Source organism: Carettochelys insculpta, chromosome 19, assembly GCF_033958435.1.
Source record: "Carettochelys insculpta isolate YL-2023 chromosome 19, ASM3395843v1, whole genome shotgun sequence".
Taxonomy (NCBI): domain Eukaryota; kingdom Metazoa; phylum Chordata; order Testudines; family Carettochelyidae; genus Carettochelys; species Carettochelys insculpta.
Genome location: NC_134155.1, coordinates 14,367,744 through 14,391,571, shown reverse-complemented (window position 1 = coordinate 14,391,571; position 23,828 = coordinate 14,367,744). Strand labels below are relative to the sequence as shown.

The 23,828-nt window shown below is 41.3% G+C and overlaps 1 long non-coding RNA gene across 1 annotated transcript; it reads left to right on the top strand.

The window, feature by feature from the left end:
• The first annotated feature begins 6,969 nt into the window (after positions 1-6,969).
• On the top strand, positions 6,970-22,835 carry LOC142022962 (uncharacterized). The gene is made up of 3 exons (XR_012648087.1): positions 6,970-7,074; positions 19,951-20,054; positions 22,647-22,835. It is a non-coding gene; the product is annotated as an uncharacterized LOC142022962 (long non-coding RNA).
• Positions 22,836-23,828: the final 993 nt, after the last annotated feature.

Genomic DNA, 23,828 nt, shown 5'->3' with positions numbered 1-23,828 from the left:
AATCTAAAATCAAAGGGTAGTCTACACAGCATGATAGTCCACACTAAACCAATATAAATTCTGGTCTGCGCTACTGTGTCATGCACTAGTGGGTTAGAGGGTCCTTTTGATGCTCGCTAAAAGTACTCTCATGTGCTTTAAGATAATAGCACTACATTGCACTAGGGAACTTTTAGCGCATGCCAGCAGGGGTCCCACGAGCCAATTCATGCACAACACACTAGCATGTGCTAGAATTTACACCCCTCAGGACAGACTAGCACAATCTGTAGACAAGTCCCAAAAAGTGCAAACAGGGGTCAATACACTTCAGTAGTGCTTTAGAGTTCGGTTCCAGTTTGGGGCAAATAATAATTATCATTGTCTTTTCTACAGTACTTTCCATTTGTAGATCTCACAGCCCTTTCTGAAGGGACTAAGTATCATTATCTCCATTCTTGCTGCTGTGGATTCTGATGCCCTTGGAGGGGATTGTGACCTGCATCTGGTCACTCAGCAAACCAGTGGCAGAGCTGGGATTGAATTTTTGTCTCCTAGGTCCTATTGACAGTCTGCTTGCCGTTATTTATTTCTATTACTATTTTTGTTGTTCATATATTTTTTTTAATTACTTAGTCAGTCACTTAGCCACAGTTTGAGTCTCATCATTGCTGATCAGGTTAACAAGTTCAAGCAGACATCTGGATGTAACTTCATGTTAAAGTTGTAAAAATACTCCAAAAATCCACAAATCTTAGAATTTGGGTTTTTCATACTTAACTGGGATTGCATGAAGAAGATGTGTTATTTTTAAATACTACAACATACTATAGGTTGGTTGGGTTGTTGTTTAAAAAATCCTGATTTGGGGATGAAAACTTTGGCATCAGATAATCCTCTTTCTGATTGAAAAATTTACGTTTTTCAAAATTTCAAAGATTGGTTCAGAAGATGATGAAAATTTGTACTGAAGCATGCAAAATTGTGAATGTTCATCTTCTTCTTGGCAGTCACTTGATAATGAGTAGGATGTCTTCATGTCACCCTCCTATTTGTGTGCCTGTTGGTAGCTGCTCAGCCTGATTCTGGGGCCGCAGATCTTACCACAGAAGTGGCAGGTGTTGGTAGCTGTTGGAGGGGCGCAGGGTGAGTTTTGCCACTCTTTTCTTCTTCTCCACCCCTCATTATATGCACTTCAAATTGTGCCACCCCCTTCACAGATTACCACTCTCCACTGGGGACAGTCCTGGACAAGGTTCTCCCAAATGTTCACACTGGTGCTGCACTTTTCCATGTGTGCCTTCAGCACGTCCTTAAATCACTTCCTCGGGCCCCAAGGCTCCTCCATCCTTCTTTCAACTTCAAAAACGGAATCTCTTTGTGGGGCGCTGATCAACTAGCTGAACCACATGACCAGTCCAATGAAGTTGTTGGTGAATGATAATGGCTTCAATGCTGGTCACGTTCAACTCTTCCAGGATGCTAGTGTTTGTGCGCCTGTCCTACCAAGAGATATTTAGGATTCGCCTGAGGCAATGTTGATGATATTCTTCAAGTGCCTCTAAATGATGCTTGTATGTTGTCCAGCTTTCGCATGCATACAATAGCATTGGAATAACCACTGTGCAGTGTACAAGAAGTTTTGTCTTGGAACAGATGTCCCATTTTCAAAGACCCTCTGTCTCCAGTGGGCAAAAGCAGAGCTTGCACGGTTCATATTTAAACATTTAAAACAGTCTTGAATGATTTTGCAAAGAACTGAGCACAAAAATGCCAGCAACAAAATGTGAAAGACGTGTCATGAAATAGTTTCTAAATAAATGCTACAAACTTTTATACAAGTGTTCCTGCAGTGAAAACTGGGAAACTAGTAGCATAGATCTGCTGTAGAAAGCTGCAATGCAGCATTGGAATCCAAGAGGATGGAATGGAATTTGGAGTCCCGGACTGAAGTTAAAGATACCCAAATCACAGAAGAAGCAGCATGAAAAGAGCAGAACTTGAAAAACAAAGATGCCAGCTCTCCCTGAAAAAAGTTGCACCATTACCTGCCAACTACCCAAAACAGAGAGAAAGGGAGATGGTGATTTTTTGGAATATTGAAGGCTGCAAACCTTAAAAGGCATGTTGCTATTTTATTATGTTGTAGGTTGTTCTGCTCTATGATTTAAAAGGCATTTCCCATCCACTCCCCAGCACACAGCAATGTGGTTATATTAGTTTAGATGATATCAGTCATATGTACTTAAACAGGCAGCCTGTGAGTGATCCCTTCTGTGACCATGTTAGGTGTTAAATTAAGGTCTGATTAAGAGAATGTGGCTACAGCTAAGGTCAAGGACTAAAGAACATAGGCTTTGTTTCATCTAATAACAATAGAGATTGACTGGTTGCCAAATACCCTTGTCAGTCTGCTGTCTAGCTAGAGAGATCTGATTACACCAGTTTCCCTTTTTAAACCCAGCTTATAAGAGGACATGTAGTTATTCATCTACATTAACTGCTATTGTTTTACTGGAACTATATGCAACGTTCTATATGATCAAAGCAAAAATGTAGGAAAGCTTATTGTGGTGTTAATGTTGAACAGATAGGGGGAAAATGCAATAGTGCAGAATACCAGGTCATGAAGTAAATATTCACGGCAGACAAGCTTAGAACATGACCCATTCCATGGTGAGTGGCTGGTTGGTGTAAATGCTTGGGACAGCTCAAGGGCTTGTCTTGTCAGCAATCACCAGAACCAATGTGTTGAAAAGACTACAATAGGGATAAAAGTAGAGCAGGACAGAGGAAAACAAGTAGCTTCTAAGCTGTGGGATGAAGGAAAAAAGGCAGTAATAACATGTGGTTCTCTCCTCGTGAGATCATCTGGCCATCCAGAAAAGGTTCCACACCACTGGGCCATGAGCCACCATCAGTGTAGTTCTTCACAGCTGGACGATGTCACTCAAATTTCAACAAAGAGTTCCTACAAAAAGGGCCCCCTTGACCTTGCATGAACCTAGTTTACTGGGGTGTGTGCACTTGCTGATAGGAAAGATGAGTGGATTAGGGAATCTATATGTGTGAATAAAAATGCTGTCTGTTAGCCAGAGCCAATTATTTCATCTTCTGTTTCTGCAGTTCCAGGAAAGGTTCTGCTTCCTATGGCCAGGAAGCCCTCTTCATTTGGTTGTCACTTTCATTGTTTCAGTGCAGCATACTTGCCAAGGAGATCTTAGTCACACAGATAGAGAGAGACTTCCTTTCAACAATCATCTGAAGCATATGGTGCTGTCCATTGTCACAGACAAATTACCAGAGCAAATGAAGCACTGTTCTGAGCTGGTATGATAATTCCTATGTTCTCAGAGGCTGACCCTGTCCCATCTCACCAGTTACACTGAAGTCAGCACATGCTGTGATAGATCTTTACAATTGCATTGTGCATGATTAAACAAGCACTCTAATACTTATCCTTGCTTCTGAGGATAGAGCAAGAGGCAATGGACTTAAATTGCAGCACGGGAGGTTCAAATTGGACATTAGGAAAAAGTTCCTAACTGTCAGGGTGATCAAACACTGGAACGAATTGCCAAGGGAGGTGGTAGAATCTCCATCACTGGAGATATTTAAGAAGAGGTTAGATAGATGGCTTTCAGGGATGGTCTAGAAAAGTGCTTGGTCCTGCCATGGGGGCAGGGGGCTGGACTCGATGGCCTCTCGAGGTCCCTTCCAGTCCTACTCTTCTATGATTCTATGATTTCAGTAACTTGGGATATAAATTCTAATCTTACCATTCTTTAGCAGAGGGTGGATCCCATACAGTTGAATGGTTCAATTCATATTGTATGAAATTCCAAAAGTTTGGTCTGGTCATTGGTCTGTAAATCCCCTCAGAGCACAATTTTCTGTGGGCATTCCCATGTTTCCTGGGTTTTGAATTTTGTCAGAGGTACAATCCCCACTGCTGAACTGCCAGCAGTTACTATATTCATTGTACTGGAAATGTGCTCAGATCCAGCACTCACTTCTAAAAAACAGAAGATACAGTGGAATTGCTAATACAATGGTGTGATCGTTCATAAAGGCTGCCCTTTTAATGCCTGTTACCATTTCTTAGAACAAGCTTTTCTTGTGATATTTTAATATTCAAAACTGGAACAGAGAAATGTAAAAAGTGATTATTTTTTCTTAAAAATTGTAATAAAAGTTTAGGTTTGGTCCTGTTCAAACTCTAAGCAACAGTTGGCTATGGGTTTCTGACTTATATGAGCCAGATAGCCCATCCTTTCTTATTGGCCATAGAAATAAATATTGTGTGGAGAAATACTAGCATTGCTATACTATACACCAAAGCCAACATTTTTAAACTTAGGTGCTTAAAATGAGGGATCCAAATCCATATTTAGATAAATAACAGTGATCTGATTTTGATTTTAAAGTCCTGTTAAAATGAAAGGGAGCTAACAGATCCTAAACAGTTTTGAAATTTAGCCACTGTTGTTTATATGCCTAAATATGGACATAGGCATCTCAGTTTTGGTCCATATTCTGTATAGCTGATACTACTACAGTGATCACTTATTTGCAATATTTTCTATATTTCACTGCACTTTGTAGAGGCTGGACTATTGCATATACTATGGAAACGTCATTAATTTACCTACAGTCACTGCAAAATTGAAGGGCAACCATTTATTTTGCATATATGCTGTATAGGTTAGTCTCCACAATAACATCTGCTCACTGGAGAATGTGTGTGTGTGTGTGAGAGAGAGCGCGAGCGCTACTTTAAATAGCTCCTAGGACTTCCTAAGGCTCACGTTTATGTTCTGATCTGAGTTTTCATTCTGGGTCTTTCCATCAGTTTTGAGCATTTGCTTAATTTAATGCACATTTGTGAGCAAGTCTGGTGGTTTCAGAAATCTTTGTAGTTGTAAATCACAGTGATTGTCGGTTAGGTTCAGTGCCAAAGAAATCACAAATCACAAGTAGCTATACTACAGTCACTGCTCCTTGTTTTTTGAATTTCTCTCTATAGATGTGCAAAGCATCATATTTTGTCCTACTTGTAGCACAGTGCAGAGTGGCTAAAATGTCTATTGTTTAAATGTTTAGAATTTCTGGTGGAACTGGAGGTTTTGACTAGCTGACTTGGCATTCCTTGGGATTTTATGGACTTCCTGTGTGAACCAAAAGCTGCCCAGTGGGTATGCATCTCTGTATTACTGCTGGTGTTTCTGAATCGTCATCTCAAGTAGAAATTCATTCCTGATTTTTTTGGCTGGATTGACTGTTTAGTCTAGAAACTCTCAAGTACACTTTGTAGGTGCTGGAATTTCTCTTTCTCCTCAGTCAGCTGCTGATGTGGTATGGTGTACATCAGCATATATATTCCCATCCAAGTGAGCAAAGATTTATGCTCTAACTCTCATTGGTGTTAATGAGTATTACAGACATGTATCCCGTGGATCAATATGACATATCCCAGGCTGTGTGTGGAGTTTGCCATCAGGGCATCCATACTGCAAAAAAACAAAAACAAAAACAAAACAAAAACAGAGATGCTGAGATACCAAGGGTAGGAAAGTAGCTGGACCTCTATCCTTTCTCTCAACACAAATGTTAGAGAGTTATATTTCACACTCTCTCTTATTTTCTTTCTTCCTCCTACCAGCACTTGTATTAATTTTTTGTTATGCTCTCGCAACTGATTGGCATTTTTGGATGTATTTCTAAATGTGCATACTATTTTACTGTCAGAAACTGTTTTTGTTACTGAGTAGGGAGCTGATACTTAAAGCAAACAGCCCTGGAGTCAGGATTCTCAGATTTTATTCCTTTCTCTATCAATGATTCATTTGTCATTTCACCATTGCTCGAGCTTTACATAGGATATTGTATTGATCTGTTTTGTAGGAGTTTTGCAAGACTTTAGTAACTAATATTTATTGTATTAGCAGCCATAACAGGGGAGACTGACTACTGTCATGTGACAGGTGTATTAACTATTGTAAGCTCATTTTATATTAGATGACTAGAATCTGGTAATATGAGGCCAGTGTTTACTAACTGGGAATTTTACTATGAAAGGCTTTTTCGTTCAAAAATGCTGTTTAGTCAAAAGTTACTGTTCACGGGAAGAGGTTGGTTTTAATGCATTTCCCATTTTGAAAACAGCTAGGGGGAAGAATTATTGGAATGGGATGTTACAACATTTTCCAAATGAAAAAGTTCAATTTTTGGTCCAAAACGTTTTTTGTTCCAAATTTTAAATTAATGTGTTTAATTTTTAAATATAAAGATAAAAAGTTTCAAATATTTCAAAATTATCTGTTGTTTTTTTTTTTTTTTTTTTATTTTCAGTAACCATGGGCAGATATTTCACCTCTCTATGCCTTAGGTTTTTTTCATTTCAAATGGTGCTAATGATGATGTATAAAGTGCTTTGAGATCTATAAATAAGAGGTGTTAATATCTCCAACAGGCTTTGAAATCTTTAGAAAAATTATACTTTATAAATGCATATGTATTATCATTGCTATTTCACATACTAACAATTCTTAGGGCAGCTTTGGATAAAAAAAGCAGGTGTGGCAAATAATGTCTAAATAAGAAACTGTCAGCCTTTCAAGGATCTAAAATTATAATAAAATGTTGCACACTGGAGAAATCTGTTTGCCGCTATGGGCTTGTTTACACTTGTCCCCAACTTTGAAGGGGGCGTGTTAATCAGGGTGAAGGGAGATTACTAATGAAGTGCTGCAATGAATACACAGCACTTCATTAGGCTAATTCTTCCTTGCTGCAACTTCAAAACAAACTTCGAAGTACTGGTACACATGTAGCTGCAGGCACTTCGAAGTGCCTGCACTACTTCAAAGTCCCTTTACACAAAGCCACGGGGGAGAATTAGCCTAATGAAGTGCTGCGTATTCACTGTAACACTTCATTAGTAATCTCCCGTCGCCCTGATTAACATGCCCCCTTCAAAGTTGGGGACAAGTGTAGACCCAGCCTATATGTGCTATAATAAATTTCACCAATCTTGAAGATCAGTGTTATTCCTCACTCCCAGATGCATCCAGTGAAAACAATCTACTTTTGCAGGTAAGTGAATATTTTGCTGCCCTTTTGTAATGTTGTACAGTGGCTTTGTGAAAGTCTAATATTTTATACAGCTATAAAATGGATAATTAAAATAATATCTGTTAAATTTATTCATGATTTAGTTACTTGATGGCATAAGACACCTAGTGTAAACTTTAAAAAGCCAGTCAGCAGACAGATCCAGTCAAATGTTAGATACATTAGGACATGTTTATTTATAAATGTGAAATTGTTTTTGATTACTTCAAAGATGGAAATGTCAGAAAATGAATGTTCCCTGAGAGCTGGGTAAGACTATAATGGAAATGCTAAAAAAAATGAAATATACAAATTATAGTCTCCCAAAAGTAAGCCACAAAATCTGATTACAAGCAAGCAAAACATATTTACAGGCTTATCAGAAGGAAAGGTCAGGTTAGCTCCAACATCCCAGAACAGATCTTACTTAAAAGCCATGTTCATAATGATCAATTAATTGTTCATTTGTATGAACAGTTGGATGAGTTGTTTACAACATTCCATTAAATGGCAGGGGGCCCAATTCAAAAAATCCATTCTTAGGAAAAGAGCTTAAGCAGGTACTTAGCTTTAAGCATGTGCTTAAGACCCATTGATTTTAATTGATGGGATTTTCAAAAGCACTCAGCGTTGACTTAAATTTGTGCCTATCATATGTATAGTAAAATCTTACCAAGACCAGTTCTGAACTCTCAAAACCCAACCCAATGTGCTCACAGTTAAGCATGTAATTAAACATTGTCTTGAAAAATCAGAATCAAGGTCATGATAAATAGATGGTCAGATGAGACAATAGTGTTCGGAGGAAGGTTTTAGGTATATTAGGAACCATGGAACCTGTTGAGAAAGAGAAGTTTATCCAGGAAGGATGTGCTCCATTTAAATCAAAACAGAACCAGATTGCCAGCATCTGAAATTAAAAAGGTCAAAAAGGAGTTTTTAAACTAAGGGCTGAGGAAAAGCTGACAGGTAAGGCGCACAGAGACGTGCTTTAGGGGAGAGTTTATTAAAGGGGATTCTTTGTACAACCTAAATAGAAGAGGCTAGAAGTTTAATAAAGTACAATTAGGCACATAAGAGAAACAGTCAAACAAAAATTATGCTACATGAAGGCAGACAACGAAATACAGACACATTTTATGAGTGCATATATACAAATGCTGGAAGTCTAGACACCAAGATAGGTGAATTTATGTGTCTGGTGCTACAGTGAGGATATTGATATAATAGGTGTCACAGAAACTTGGTGGAACAATGACGATCAATGCAACCAAAGTAGTATCAGTGTACAAAATATACAGGAATAATGGAGTAGATTGTGCTAGTGGGGGAGTGGCCCTACATGTGAAGGAAAGTACAAAGTCAAATTTAGTTTAAAAACAAAAACAAAAAACTTCAATGACTGTAACTGTACCACAGACTCTGTCTGTGGACAGAAATGTCATGGTTGAATAAGAAAGGTATAGCAGTAGCAAATAACCTATGAACTGCCTGACCATGATGGTGATGGCAACTGAAATGGTCAGGATATCAGAGATGCTAAAAAAAAAAAAAACTCAAAAATTCAGTAATAATGGGGGTTTTCAACTATTCCCATACTGATTGGGTATGTCACAATTAATGACGGTTTCTTGGAACCCACAAAGGGAGATGCATTCTTGATTTAGTCCTAAGTGGCACACAGGATCTAGTCCAAAAGGTGAATACAGCTGAACCACCTGGTAACAGCAATCACAATGTAATTAAATAAAACATCTTTACTGGGGTAGGAAGAACTTTCAAAGATACCCACCACAGTAACATGTAACTCCAAAGAGGGAAATTACACAAAAACGGGGAAGCTAGTTAAACACGAATTTAAAAGAAAGAGAGTCACAACAATTGAAATGCCTGTAAGCTGCATGGAACACTGTAATAGAGACTTTAATTAAATGTATACCCCACATTTAAAAAAAATAGTTAAAGGACGAAAAAACACGATCCTAGCTAAACAGAGTAAAAGAAAAGATGAGACCAAAAGAAAAAAGACCTTTAAAAATTGGACGTTAAATCTGACTGACAAAAACAGCAGTGTGCATAAACACTGGCAAGTCAAGAGTAAAGTACAATTAGGTAGGCCAAGAAAGTAATTTGAAGAGCAAAAGCAAAAGACACAAAAAAGTAACAGAAAAAAAGAAAACTACATCAGAAGCAGGAAGCCTGACAAACAATCAGTGGAGCCATTGGATGATCAAGATGCTAATGGAGCAACTAAGGAACACAAGGCTGTTACAGAGAAACTACATTAATTCTTTGCATTGGTATTCATTGCAGAGGATGTAAGGGAGATTCCCACAGCTTAGCTATTCTTTTTGGATGACATAGCTGAGGAAATGTCCCAGATTGAGATGTCGATAGAGGAGGTTTTGGAACAAACTGATAAATTAAATGCTAATAAGTCACCAGGTCCAGATGGTATTTTCCCAAGAGTTCTGAAGGCACTCAGTGATGAAACTGCAAAGCTCCTAACTGTGGAAAGTAACCTATCGCTTAAATCAGCCTCCATACCAGATCACTAGAGGATAGCTAATATAAAGCTACTTTTTTCAAAAAGGCCCCAGAGGCTAGCCTGGAGGTTACAGACTGGTAAGCCCAACTTCAGTATAAGGGAAATTGGTTGAAATGGAAATAAATAACAGAATTATCAGACACTTAGATGAACACAGTATATTGGAGAACATGGGTTTTGTCAACGGAAAACTTGCCTCACTAAACTCTTAAAATTCTTTGAGGGTTTCAATAGATATGTGGACAAGCATGATCCAATAAATATAGTGTACTTGGACTTCTTCTGAAAGCCTTTGACATGGTCTCTCACAAAGGCTCTCGAACAAAGGCTACATCTACACTATAAGATAAATTTGAATATATTAAAAATCAATTTTATAATGCCAGTTTTTTAAAATTCGATTTTGAATATCCTCACCTCCCACAGGCTCCTGACAAATTTGACATATTGCTTCCACACTGGAATCACCAAACTTCGACTGTTGCAGCAGTGCATTGTGGGAACCTATCCCACAGTTCCCTCCATCCTGCATTCTGAGCTGGGAGCCCGGTACAGCAGCACTGTCAGTTTCCCAGCTCCCCACAGTTTGGGGAACACGGGAAACTGACAGCACAGCAGCCCTGGTCAGTTTCCCAGCTCCTGCTAGTAGCAAGGAGCTGGGAGCCAAGTACAGCAGCGCTGTCAGTTTCCTGGGTCCCTGCAGCTTGTGGGACCTAGGAAACTGACAGCGCAGCAGCCCTGGTCAATTTCCTGGGTCCCACTAGTAGCGGGGAGCTGGGAGCCAGCTGCAGTGGTAGCTTTGTGGGATACAAACGGGACACTTGTGCAGGCTAATTCATTCAAATGAAAGATATGGCACTTCCACAGTAGCCTTTATTCGACATTTTAAACTTGAGATTGATGCTATACCTGTCTGTTAATATCGCCATTTTGTTATCGATATTAGGGTAGACTAAATTGAGCTAATGACATTTAGAATGAAGACAGTGATATTTTAATGTTGAGCTAACTTCTCTAAATTTGATTTTATCTCATAGGATAGACACAGTCATGAGTTAAAAGGGATGGTCCTTTCTCATGGATAAATAACTAGCTAAAATAGGAAACAAAGTGTAGGAACAAATTATCAGTTTTCACAGCGAAGTGAGGTAAATAGTGAGCTTCCTCAAGGTTCTGCACTGGTATCAATGCTGTTCAACATATGCATAAATGATCTAAGAAAAGTTATAAGCAGTGTGGTGGCAAAGTTTGCAGATGAGAAAAATACTCAAGATACTTTAGTCCAAAGATAACTGTGAAGAGTTACAAAAGGAGCTCAATAAACTAGATTACACTAAGCAGCAAAAATGGCAGATGAAATTCAACACTGATAAATGCAAAGTAACGTACATTGGAAAACAATCCCAACTATACAAACAAAATCATGGCATCTAACTTAGCTGTTGGCAATCAAGAAAGATCTTTGAGTTACAGGGAATAGTTCTCTGAAAACATCTGCTTAAAGTGAAAGAGCAATCAAAAGTGCTAACAGAATGCTAGGAACTCTTAGGAATGGAATAAGTAGTATGATAGGCAATATCATGACTATGTATTTTAGATGTGAGTGTACCACAGATTTCTACAGAGGAATGATTTCTGTTCAGTTTGGCTCACCCCCATCTCAAAAATATAACAGAATTATAAAAAATACAAAAATAGAAACAATAATGATTAGGAAGAAAGGAACAACTTCCATACAAGGAGATATATATATATATATATATATATATATATATATATAAAACAAAAACAAAAACAGGTGTTGTTCAGTTTAGGAAAGAGGTGACCAAGGGGGGATATGAAGAGGTCTATAAAATCATATATGGTTTGGAGAGTATGAATAAGGAAATGTTCTTTACCCCTTCTCGTAACAGAAGAGCTAGAGATTGTCATATGAATCATAGGAATCAGTTTTAAGACAAAAAATAAGATAATATTTCTTCACACAATGGAGCTGACCTGTGGAACTCATTGTTTAAGGTGGATTCAAAAATGAATTAGACAAGTTCAGAGGGATAAGTTCATCAATGACTATTAGCCAAGGTGTTTAGGGATGCTAAAACTTCCAGAGTGGGAGCGGGCAACTCAATAAATTGCCCTGTCTATTCATTTCTTCTGAAACGCCTGGCATTAGCCACTAGCCACTACTGGAAGATGGGACACCAGGTTAGATGGACCTTTGGTCTGAGCCAGTATGGCCATTCTTACATTTTTATGACTAACACCGCATATGGGAAATAATAATGGCACTATTCTTGACAAAGGGTATTACTCAGTATTAGTGAAGATGGCATGGTCTAGTCTATTGGGTCTTTCATCCTAACCCACATTACAAAAACCAGAATACACACAATATGACTTCAAGCATCACTGAAACTCAGGCATCCATAGGGTGAAACACTGCAACTCTTTTAAAGTATGTAGGTATACCAGCTGGGGCTTCACTGCAGGGGTTTTTTATCATTAATTATTCGATGTTAGAACATCAAAATAAGTAAGGTCTTAAAATTGCATTCACACAGTCATAGCACTTCAAAATGGGGTATCCACATTTAAAGAGACCCATTTCTTGGGCATGTATCCCAGCATGCCTGGTGTCTCCTTTCCCTTGTTAGGCATTTTGGAAAGTCAACAGGAAGCACAAGGATTCCTGGGAAAGAGGAAATTGTCCCATCAGCCCCTGCTCTTCCTGGATTTCCCCTGCAGTTTCCATTTCCTTTGCACACCATTTAAAACTGCCAGAGCTAGCCCAGCTCACCAGTGTTTGCAGGCAGCAGTCATGGACCTGCCTTCAAAGCTTTCCAGTCAGAGCAATCACAGAACTGGGGTGCCACACAACAAGTGATGTGGACAACATACAGTGCAGCAGCCCTAATATACACTACCACCATGGGAAAGCATGTTGCCATTGCTCTGTGGAAGCTGGCTACCTGTAATTGGAACTGCTTGGTTGCCAATCAGTTTGGAGTGGACAAGTCTACTGTTGAGACAGGGCTTCTGCAGGACACTCAATCATGTTTTGCTGCACAGGATTATTACCAGAAACCCACTGATCGCTATACTTACCGACAGGCTTCTAGCTTCCATCCTGCACACATAACTAGATCCATTGTTTACACTCAAGCCCTTAGGTACAATCGCATTTGCTCTGATCCTACTGACAGAGACCAAAAACTACAAGATCTTTACCAAATATTCATAAACCTGAATTACCCACCAGGAGAAATAAAGAAACAAATGGACAAGGCCAGACGAATACCCAGAGACCAGCTACTCCAAGATCGGCCCAAAAAAGCCAGGACCAGAACACCACTGGTCATCACCTACAGCCCCCAACTCAAACCACTGCAGTGAATTATTAAAGACCTACAGCCTATGCTTAATCAGGATGCCACACTCCAGAAGGTCCTAGGTGACAGGCCTGTTCTCTCCTACAGACAACCTCCCAACCTTATGAGGATTCTCACCAACATCTACAGGCTATACCACAGGAACACCAGTCCTGGAACTTTTACTTACAACAAAGCCCTCTGCCAGCTTTGTCCACATATCTTCTCTGGAGATACGATCACTGGACCTAACCAGGTTATTCACAGAATCACGGGCACATTCTCATGTTCCTCAACCAACATCATATATGTCATCATGTGCCAACAATGCCCAGATGCTTTGTATATTGGACAGACTTCAAACTCTCTTAGACAAAGAGTTAATGAGCACAAAACAGACATAAAAACACTCCTGATCCACAAACCTGTTAGTCGGCATTTTAATGGAGTGGGCCGTTCTGTTAACGACTTAAGAGTTTGCATGTTACTGAAGAGAAATTTTCACAACACCCATCAAAGAGAGGCTGCTGAACTCTCTTTCATATTCAAATTTGACACGTTAACATGTGGTTTGAACCGGGATGGAAATTTTGTGGGTCACTATAGGGGCTCATTTGCATACTTGGCTTAATTTAATTCTTGACTTGCCCCCGTCTTCTGCCCCTCTACTCCCTGATTTGCTCATCTTGATAATTTTTTTCTGATTTATCCACCTTGATTACAGTTTTTGGTTCTCTGTGCCTTAAATATTGAGTCTGTTCTGGTATGGCTATGTTCTGAAGAAGTGGGTCTGTCCCACAAAAGCTCACCTAATAAATTATTTGGTTGGTCTTTAAAGTGCTATTTGACTGCCTTTTGTTTTGATAGTATATAGACTAGCACAGCTTTCTCTCTGTTACTATTCAACTGTCTTCAGGTTACACCTGTGTTTTCCTTGGAAGTCTGGGCTCATGCTGTTTAACTTATCTGATTCAATCAGCAAGCCATTCTACGCTCCCAAGTTAAATGTTGCATATTCTGCAGATGCAGAGAAGTTTGATGGTAAGGAACTGCAGCCAGGAGACATAATTTCCAATCCAGAAATAGCTTGCACTATAATCATATACTCAGGAATTCTCTGGTCCAAGTTTCAAGTGAGAACTCAAGAGACAGGAACTCATCAGATTTAGCATGTGAACAGGTCTGGGGGCAGGTTAAAGGCAGAGTAACCAAGCATGGTGTAATTTCTAAATGGCTCGTTCCAACCAGCCCTAGAGGCCACCCTTGTGATTTCAGAACCCAGGTGACAATTGACCACAAAAATCTTTAACATGTTAAAAAAAAAAAAGAACAAATGGGTAAATCACTATTGCAAAATACAGGCACATGGAAGAGTCAGGATGCAGTTTTCTCAGTGAAAATCCTCATAAAGGAGAAAGGCCAATAATAAAGCAGAACTGGCACAGGGAGAAACACTCCTAATGGAAAGGTGCCTTTTAACCTCTTTGCCCCAATTTCTCATCATCTCCCTGCTTCTTAAGACCCCTCCACCATTTATTTATTTATGCTCATTCATTTTGTTTCAATTTGCTTCACAAACCTTGGGAGTTAAAAGAAAAGGTTAACATTTTCAAACATCAGTATCTAAAGTTAGGCAGCGAAATAAATGTTCTGATCTTTAGAGGTGCCATGCACCCACAAATTCCAGTCACTTCAGAAGAAACTGTGGAGGAGCCATGTCTTTAAAAATCACTTTTTATGTGTTTAAATAGGGTCATAATCCAGAATAAATATATTTCAGGTTCATTTTCCAAAGTACAGCATGATTTAGGAACCTAAGAGCTATTTCCACAAGAGATTTAGACTCCTATATGTTTAAATTACAGGGACTTAGCCTCTAAGTGCCTAAATCCATTTTTCATTGGGATTTACGTTCCTATGTTAGTAATGCATTTTTAAAAAGCTTGCTCAGTAGTTCCCGCTCTCTCTCACACACACACACACACATGCAAATACCCCTATTGGGTGATCACACCCATAACACTGTAGGCTTCAGGCCAGCCCACATGTACTTCATAGCATGTTACATATATTTCAACAGAAGAGAAGTTGCCTGAGAACAGACTAACCAGCAGCACTGAGCTCTGTTGCCACTTAACACCCAAGGAACATCACTCTTGCCTTTTTCTGATATTTCTATTAAGAAGTTGGATGCCGTCACGTGGGAACATATTTTAGATTTTCCTCTCTGAGGGGTTATTGGCCAATGTTCAGTTTGCTCCAGAACATGTGTTTATCACTCAGCTAGGAGCCTTGCCATGCAGCATGTGGCCTGCCAAAATGCTTTGTGAACAAAGAAGAGGTGTTGTTCTGAGTTTGTGGTGAATGGGGTCAAAGCCAGACAATCATGTCAAAGTCTAAGCCTGCTGCCAGATGGAGGAGAGTTGCAGCTGTCACAGGGAAAATGGATAAGAGGTTCAGAAAGATAAATTCACAAAGATGACAACTGTTGGTCAGGGAAAACATCTCAATACATGGCAGCATTTTACTGCTCAATTGTTGGCCTGCAGTTTGATTAATATTGATCTAATGCACCGACTTTTAACATTTGAATTCCTCTTGGTGTCAAAGTCAAACAAGCCCCAGGCCTTAGCAATAGGGCTTTTGGAGCATTGACTGATCAGCATCACTAATTACAAGTAAAAAGTATCTTGCCAGTTACCAAAGAAGCCTGGAGCTAAAGAGTCACTCAGCTCATATACTCTCTCTCTTTAGCTCCTTAGATACTTCCCCTGCTTCTAGAAAGTGGTGAAGCGCCTAGAGCCAGTGTGTGTGTATAGTGCAGTTGTGATAGATTTTAATTAAGAAACACCTCCAACAAGACAAAACAATCTCTGACAATGTCTTCCAGAGCTTGGGTCCTGCCAAGTTGTGCATAGGCTTGGATCAGCTATAATCCACTAATAGGGTGCTGATATTCCTCTCTTTTACACCATGTTACACCAGTGTGCCTCCACGGAGCACAGTGCACTTATTCTTGCATCACAAAAAAAAAACAAAAAAAAAAAACAAAAAAACAAGCAGTCCTGTAGCACCCTAAAGACTAACCCTTTCATCTATTAGGTTATGAGCTTTCATAGTAAGACCCACTTCATCAGTACATCTGTACACACATTGGCAGTTTGGCCACAATGTGTTGACAGAAGTCTTGTTGGAAGATATCTTCTGATAAAAGCTTCTGTCAACAAATCCCTGTAATCTAGATAAAGGAAACCCTCGAAATGCACAATTTCAAGCTGCACCTAACTTGCATTAATGTGAGTTAAGCACAACTCAAAATCCTTCTCCCGACTCCCAGTCCCAGCTCTGCCCCCTGTAGCCCTGCTCACCATCCACACAGGGCTCCTGCTCACCTCCCACCAGGGAGGCAGCTCCTCCTGTCTGCACCAAGCCCTGGGGGACTGGCAGCTGCAGCTGCTCCCCACCCAGAGCCCTGAGGAAGCGGCAGCCGTGGGCATTCCTGGCCCTGGTTCAAACCCTCCACGTAAGGCTCCGGTTCCACAGCCCTAGCCCACCCTTAGCTTAACCCCTCTGCCCCCCTCCTATGGCTGCAGCTCAACACCAGGCTTAACCATCCCCAATTGTCCCCCCCACCAAACCCAGGACTTACCTTTCAAAAGGAGCTCCAGGTGCTCCTGCTGCTTCCCCAGCTGCAGAATGTGCGTTCTGCCAGGGGAAGAAAGCCACCCATTACTTATGCAAAATTCGACTTAGATGAGGATGCATGGGAATGGAACCCTCACATAAATCAAGGGTCTACTGTATAGCCTGTGGCACTGGAATCACGGAGGCTGATTGCACAGCTTTTTTAATGGACATAAATGGGGGCTTCTCTCAGTCCCCTTGCAGGTTGTGTTTCTGTAGCCCACACACCTACCTGTCTCATATTGTGGCATCTAGACCACTTACACGGAGAAAAAATGAGTCTCCTCTACAGCCTTAGAGGAGACACAGCTGGCTTTTAGCTCCACTGTAGAGGCTCAGACTGTAGACACTCAGAGACTAAGCTCTAGAGGTCCCAGGTTGGAGTCCACCTGTGGGCAGTTACTTTAAATCCAGACAAAGGATGGTGTCTGCCCATGAATGCCCTTTTTGTCTGGACCATTGTTTCTATAACATCAGGTACATCTAGCTCAGTCTTCTGTAAGTCTGCTTCAGTCTCCCTAGCACTGTTGTCCCTTTCACTATGGAGAAGTAGCAGGAAGTCCCTACCTCTCTGAAGAGAAAGGATGGGTTTGTGGTTAGGGTATTGCACTGGGACCCAAGAAATCAAGTTTGTCTTGTAGCTTTGCCCCAGATATCCTATGTGATTTTGACCAGCTCATCTTACTCGCTCTGTGCTTCCATTTCCCATCTGTAGACAGGGATACAATATTTCCTGTCTCCCACTCGGTCTTGTCTCTTTTGGGCAGGGATCAGCTCTTACATCTGAGCCTCACATAGCACAGTGGGACTCTGATATTGGTCAGGGCCCCTGGGTGTGATCATAAAACAAATATAATTCATCTGTAGAGGCATTTGTGATTGATTTGCAGGATAATCTAATTGTTGTACCTGTGTCCAGCTACAGTCTTCTCCTGACTCCTCAGCCTAGTGTTGTCTCTGTAATAGCTTCAGGGTGGTATTTCAGTTTGCCTTTGAACAGAAAAGCAATCACATGAATTAGATACAATTCCAATACAATATTTAATGTGTACCCATTTCTCCTTTGGGTTTCCTCTGATGTACAAGACCCTTTCCTCTTCTAGAATATAAAATGCACCCTTCTAACATGTTCCTCATCTGGCCAGGTCCAGATAGGTTTCTTATATTGACTGTCTCCTGGCACAAATCCATAGTTTGGAGCTCTCTTCTTGCAATAAATTTTCCATGTAGTGGATGTTCATCATAACAATTTCATAGGCTCTCTTCAGCTGTTCTCACAATGAGCTGGCTATACTGGCATGGGTATTATCCTCTTTGTTCTATACCAACTTAGAAAAAGCTGTGGATAGACTTGGAGACCACCCAGAGAGCAGCAAAAATGAGAATGACCAGCTTTCATGCACAGAGCAGTGATAACCATGCAGTATTTGGATTAAAGACTCCTTTCAACTTGATTTAAGTTCCTCAGACAAAGTCTGTAATTTGCTAATGTGAATTTCTCAAGCAGGTTTCCTTGTGGATTGTTGAATGTGGAACTGGAGCATTGTAACCAGCCATATTCACAAAGTCATTTTGAACAGTTAATTCTTACATCCTCTATCTTGGTCAAGGCGGACAATTTCAGGAAACCCAAATGGCAGGACAATGTCTCTGAATCAGCTGCTGTTTTGCCCAATTCATTGTTTGCTGGATATATGTCTGTAAAAACTGTTGGTGATTTGTTATCACTCTTTTGTGCCTTGGAACAAAAACAAAAAAATTCCTTCCCATTACTAATGTTTAAATCGAGGTCAGCTGGAAACAAGTGGCAATTGTGCGTGTGAGTGGGAAGAGGTTGTTTAATATTAGGTCATCTCAATGTAAAAACATGAAAGGGCCTGCAACTGAGATGCTGTGCAACTTTGGGCACATCACTTCCCATGTTTCAGTTTCTTTTCCACCCTATGTTTACAGCCCTGAGTGGATAGAAACATCTGCCCACAGCCACAGAGCTGTACCAGCCTCAGGCTTGCTGACAGTGGGGCGGTTGACCTCAGACAGGAGATACCATTGCTGTGGGGGTGGGACTGAGGTGGTACAGCTGCACCGCTAGTGCAGGTGGCTGGCTGCCAGGCACACTCCTCTGCATTGGCTGCAGTGGCTCTTTGGAGCAGAGCCCTGAAGAACTGCGGATCCCAATGCCTATGTACAGATATCTGCATCTGCGGGTAGACATTTGTATCTATGCAGGACTCTACCTATATTTGTCCTATCCAATTAGATTGTAAATACTCTGCTCTTTATCTGCAGTGTTGTGTTTGCATAGTGCCTCCTACAGTGGGATTGGGGCTTTTTGATAAAAGTCCTGATGGTGATATCCATTACAGGTAATGGCAGAGGGATGGGCTACATTGGTATTAGATGCTGTCACCACCTTCTGCTCAGAAGAAGCCATAAGCGCCACTCATCCATCTATCTCCGGAGTCAGCAATCTCCACAAGGCGGAGTGTCAAAATTTGACCTTTTGACCTCTATGTATGGTCCAAGTGCTGATGATGCTAATAGTCCTACTTACAACAGCTTCATTAATAAAAAAATGAAGATGCAGAGCTTTACTGTTTAGGTGGCAGTTGGTTGCATTAGCTGGTCTTTTGTTAATCCACAGGCAGCCTGGCTTTGAGCAAGCTTCTGGCTGCATGGGGGAGGAGGGGCAGGGCTGAGCTCCCGCCTCGCATGCCAGCTGAAAATTGACTTGAGTGCCACTCTTGGCACTTGTGCCGGGAGTTGCTGACCCCTGCCCTAGCTCAAACTCTAGGCTGTGTCTACATCCAGTGACACATCCAGTGACACAGATGATGGTCATATTTCAGTAAACTCACTACAGTGCTAGGAGGAAGTCTCCCACAACTGTAGTTAATCCACCTCCCTGAGTGGTGGGAACTAGGCTGATGGAAGAATTTTTTCCTGACCTAGCACTGCCTACACTAGCAGTTAGGGCAGTATAACTATCATGCTCAGTGGGTATGTTTCACATGCTTGAACAACACAGCTCATTCAATTTATTGTTTCAGTTCAGACCAGCCCTGGGAGGCCTTAAAAAACATCTGAAAGTCAGTGTCATAAAAGTGCTTCCACCTTTTAAAAGATATTTTCCCTATTACCATATTTTATTAATAATAATAGTAACAGCAACATGTAGCTCTTAGTGCATTTCATCCACCTCATCGAGCTACACAAATATCAGGATTTTTTTTTTTTTTTTTTTTTTTTTTTTTACAGATTGGGAAACCAAGGCACAGAAAGGGAAGAAGCTTGTCCAAGCTTACCCAGCAGGCCAGTAGCAGAAATCCAAATAGTACTCGGATGTCCTGAGTCCTAGCCAGGTACCTCTATGTACTATATAGCCCTGCCTTGAGCTATTATATGTTTCTAATGGTAATAAAGCCTTCTACAGATTTTGTCTCTCCAGTAAGAACTGATTCATAAAGAATTCTTCAGGACTGATAGCTAAAGATCCTTCAGAATGGATCTATGGGTTATAATTCTATACTCTCTTTCTACAGATCTGTTTCTTGTGGTTTTGGCTCACATATTTAAGAGGTTAATTTTGAGGTTGGTGCAAAGCAGAAGGATTAGAAACCAAGGAAGCTCAAAGTGTTCAATAGGCAGTTAAGAAAACCTCCTCTAAATAAAGATTATTTTCAGAGCTGCACTCATTGCAAGTTACAACTGAATGCACTAGTTAAATGAAGAAAGGCCTTTTTGCAGTACTCTGCCAAGAACAGCAGCTCCTTAACCTCTCTGAAATGAGAAGATCTGTGATTTGGAAGGATGTGAGTAGCCTCATTGACTTCCTCGGTAGTCAGTCTTTTGCAGAATTAAGCCCTTAATCTGTTGATCAGATATCTAAGGTACAATCTATATCTAAGCTAAGGGCTTTCTATCACACCCCCTGGTACACTAAGGGCTCTCCGACTATGCTATTTTTATTTTTATTACTTTATTTAAGCAGTCACCTTTAGCTGTGAAACAGCTCTTTAAGAGGTGCAACTCTGGGGTGCATTGCAAAAATTGGTCACCTGCCAGTTTAGCGGCTATGTGATTTTGTCACTTAGCTCATAATTTCATATCTTTCCATTCCTAGCGTCTGAGATAATCTGACAGGGATAGGACAAGACAGATGCCTTCATACAACTAGAATCAGGTGGTCTTTTTGCTACAGTAACTAACCTGCCTTCTGGAGAACTGGTTTCTCCATCATTTCAGCTTGACCCTTTTTGCAAAGTTATTGTTGGATATCAGAGTAATGGAGGGTTCCTTCTATTTTTAATTATTGAAAGTAATGAGCTGCAATGCAAGTGAAGATGGTGTAGTCAAAAGCAAACGGCATAAAGTCAGACCTTTGCAGTATATACAGTTTATGATAAATAGGCAAATACTTAAATACAATGCAGGCAGCATGCAGAACCCCACAGGAGGTGTGGTGTGGTGTGGTGTGGTGCAGAGATACAGAAGACCCCCACAGCCAGCCAGTTTGAGCAGCATGCAGGACCTCAGTAGCCAGGGAGCCTGCCTGAGGGTCCCTCTGGGCTGCTGTCTGGGACCCCCTGAAGGTAAACACTCTTGGCCACAGCCTGCATCTGGCACCCCTTCCCTGCCCACACTCCAACTCCCTGCCCCAGGCCATAGGCCAAACCCTCTGTACCCATACCTCTCCCAGTCCCTATCTTCTCTCCCAGAGCCCAGTCCCCTATTCCACATCACACCTGCCTCCTTCACCCAAACTTCCTCCCAGACCCCACACCCCCTCCTGCACCCCAATCACCCTCTCTGCACTCAACCTCCATCTCAAACCTGTACGTCCTCCACTAGTATCATAGAAGCATACAGCCCTTGACCACTTACCAAATTCTTGGAGTGCCCCCACATCAAAAAGTATAACCCACCCTTTGCCTTGAAACACTGAGGCTATGTCTACACTAGCACATAAAGTCAATTTTAAGGCACTTGGCTCAGTTTTACAATGTGACTGTCTTCACTAAAAATACCATTAGGTTGATTTTAAGGGGTGTGAAGGTCGACTTTCTTGCCCAAGCCCCCTGAAGCAGTGTAATGCCAAGCTCAATTTTAAAAGGTCAAATTAATGCTAGTATGGAAGCAGCATTACTTTAAATTGATTTTATTGGCCTCCAAAGGTATCCCACAGGCATCCCACAATACCTCACAGGTGTCTGTTCTGGCCGCTTTCATCTCTGCTGCTCTCCAGGGCTACGTCTACACTAGCCAAAAACTTCGAAATGGCCATTTGCATGGCCATTTCGAAGTTTACTAATGAAGCGCTCAAATATATATTCAGCACCTTATTAGCATGCGGGCGGCCGTGGCACTTCGAAATTGATGCGGCTCGCCGCTGTATGGCTCATCCAGACGGGGATCCTTTTCAAAAGGACCCTGGCTACTTCGAAGTCCCATTCTTCCTGTCTGCTCATAGGAATAAGGGGACTTCGGAGTAGCCAGGGTCCTTTAGAAAATGAGCTCGTCTGGATGAGCCACGCGGCAGCAAGCCGCATCAATTTCGAAGTGCCATGGCCACCCGTATGCTAATAAGGCGCTGAATATGTATTTCAGCGCTTCATTAGTAAACTTCGAAATGGCCATTTGCATGGCCATTTCGAAGTTTTTGGCTAGTGTAGACACGGCCCAGGTGTGCAGGAAGTAGGTAACAGAAAGCCCAGAAATTTTAATTCATTTTCTTTCTCACCAGTGCGAATAGCACATCTCAGGAGCCATCACATCTAGCCAGCATGAATTCTCAGGGTTCTAGTTCAGATCTGAGTTCTCAGGGTTGCAAAAGAGCCCCAGCATGGAGCCCTCAGGAGATGTAGGATCTCATTTCTTCATAGGGTGATGAATCTGTACTGAACAAACTGCAAACCAGCAAAAGAAATGTAGACATTTATGGGAAAATTTTCCAGGGCCTGATGGAGAAAGCATACACCAGGGACACTCAGCAATGCTGTGTCAAAGTCAAGGAGCTCAAGCAGAATTATCGGAAGGCGAGAGAAGTCAACGGACTATCTGGGACAACTCCCAAAACATGCCACTATTACGAGCAGCCTGACGCCATTCTTGTGAGGCACCCAGCCATGTTCCCCAAGGATAGCATAAATTCCTTAGGAGACTGTCCTCAGATCTCTGGTGAGAGCCAAGAAGGTAAGGAGTCAAAGGCCGATGAAGAGGAGAACACTACCAGTCAGCAGATGCCTGAGGAAACTGATCCTGCCAGCCCAGAGCTCTTCATCACCCTGCAGCCAGTCCCCTCATTGACACCTGATGCTCAAGGGTAATGCTGGAGAGGGCTCTTCTGGTGAGTATATTTTTCAAACTGCTACAAGTGGGTTGTGGCTGGCTTGGGGCATAGGTTTACTGCTGCTGAGCATATTTTTTTAAACTGCTACAAGTGGGTTGCAGGTGGGGTGAGGTGGATTTATGAACCAGATTCATGTGGCTGTCTGCTCATTCATAAAGCCTCCTTGATTTCCCTTCCTTCTGCATGTACATTGCTGAATGCCTTTGTGTCCAGGCATCTGCCTCTGCCACCCAGGCTGGTATGATATTTTCCCCCTTTGATTTGCAAATGCTAGGGAGAACACAGTGCATTGCAACTACGGCGGGGATGTTGGCTGTGCAAAGGTCCAAATGGGTCAAAAGGCACCTGCATCTGGGTTTTAAAAGGCCAAAGGCACATTCCTCCACCATTCTGCACTTGCTCAGCCTGTAGTTGAAGCATTCCTTACTGCGGTCCAGGGTACCTGTGTATGGCTTCATGGGCCAAGGGAGAAGAGGGTAAGCAGGGCTGCCCAGTATCACTGTGGGCATCTCCACATTGCCATTCTTGATTTTTGTCAACAAAAACCCTACAGTCTAGACACAGCCTAAGAGAAGCATAAAAGATGCAAACATTACCCTTCCCTTTCAAACAATTAACATTTAATAGTGCAAAGTTACAGGCTGTCTCTGCCTTTTGTGTCTTATGATTCTAGGCAGAGGGGCTGTGTTTTTGTGTGTCTCTCAAATAATTTTTACTGGTGATTAATGCTTGTAAGATTACTCCTGAGAGGCTCCTGGTTATCCCCTGGTTATAAGGCCATACAACT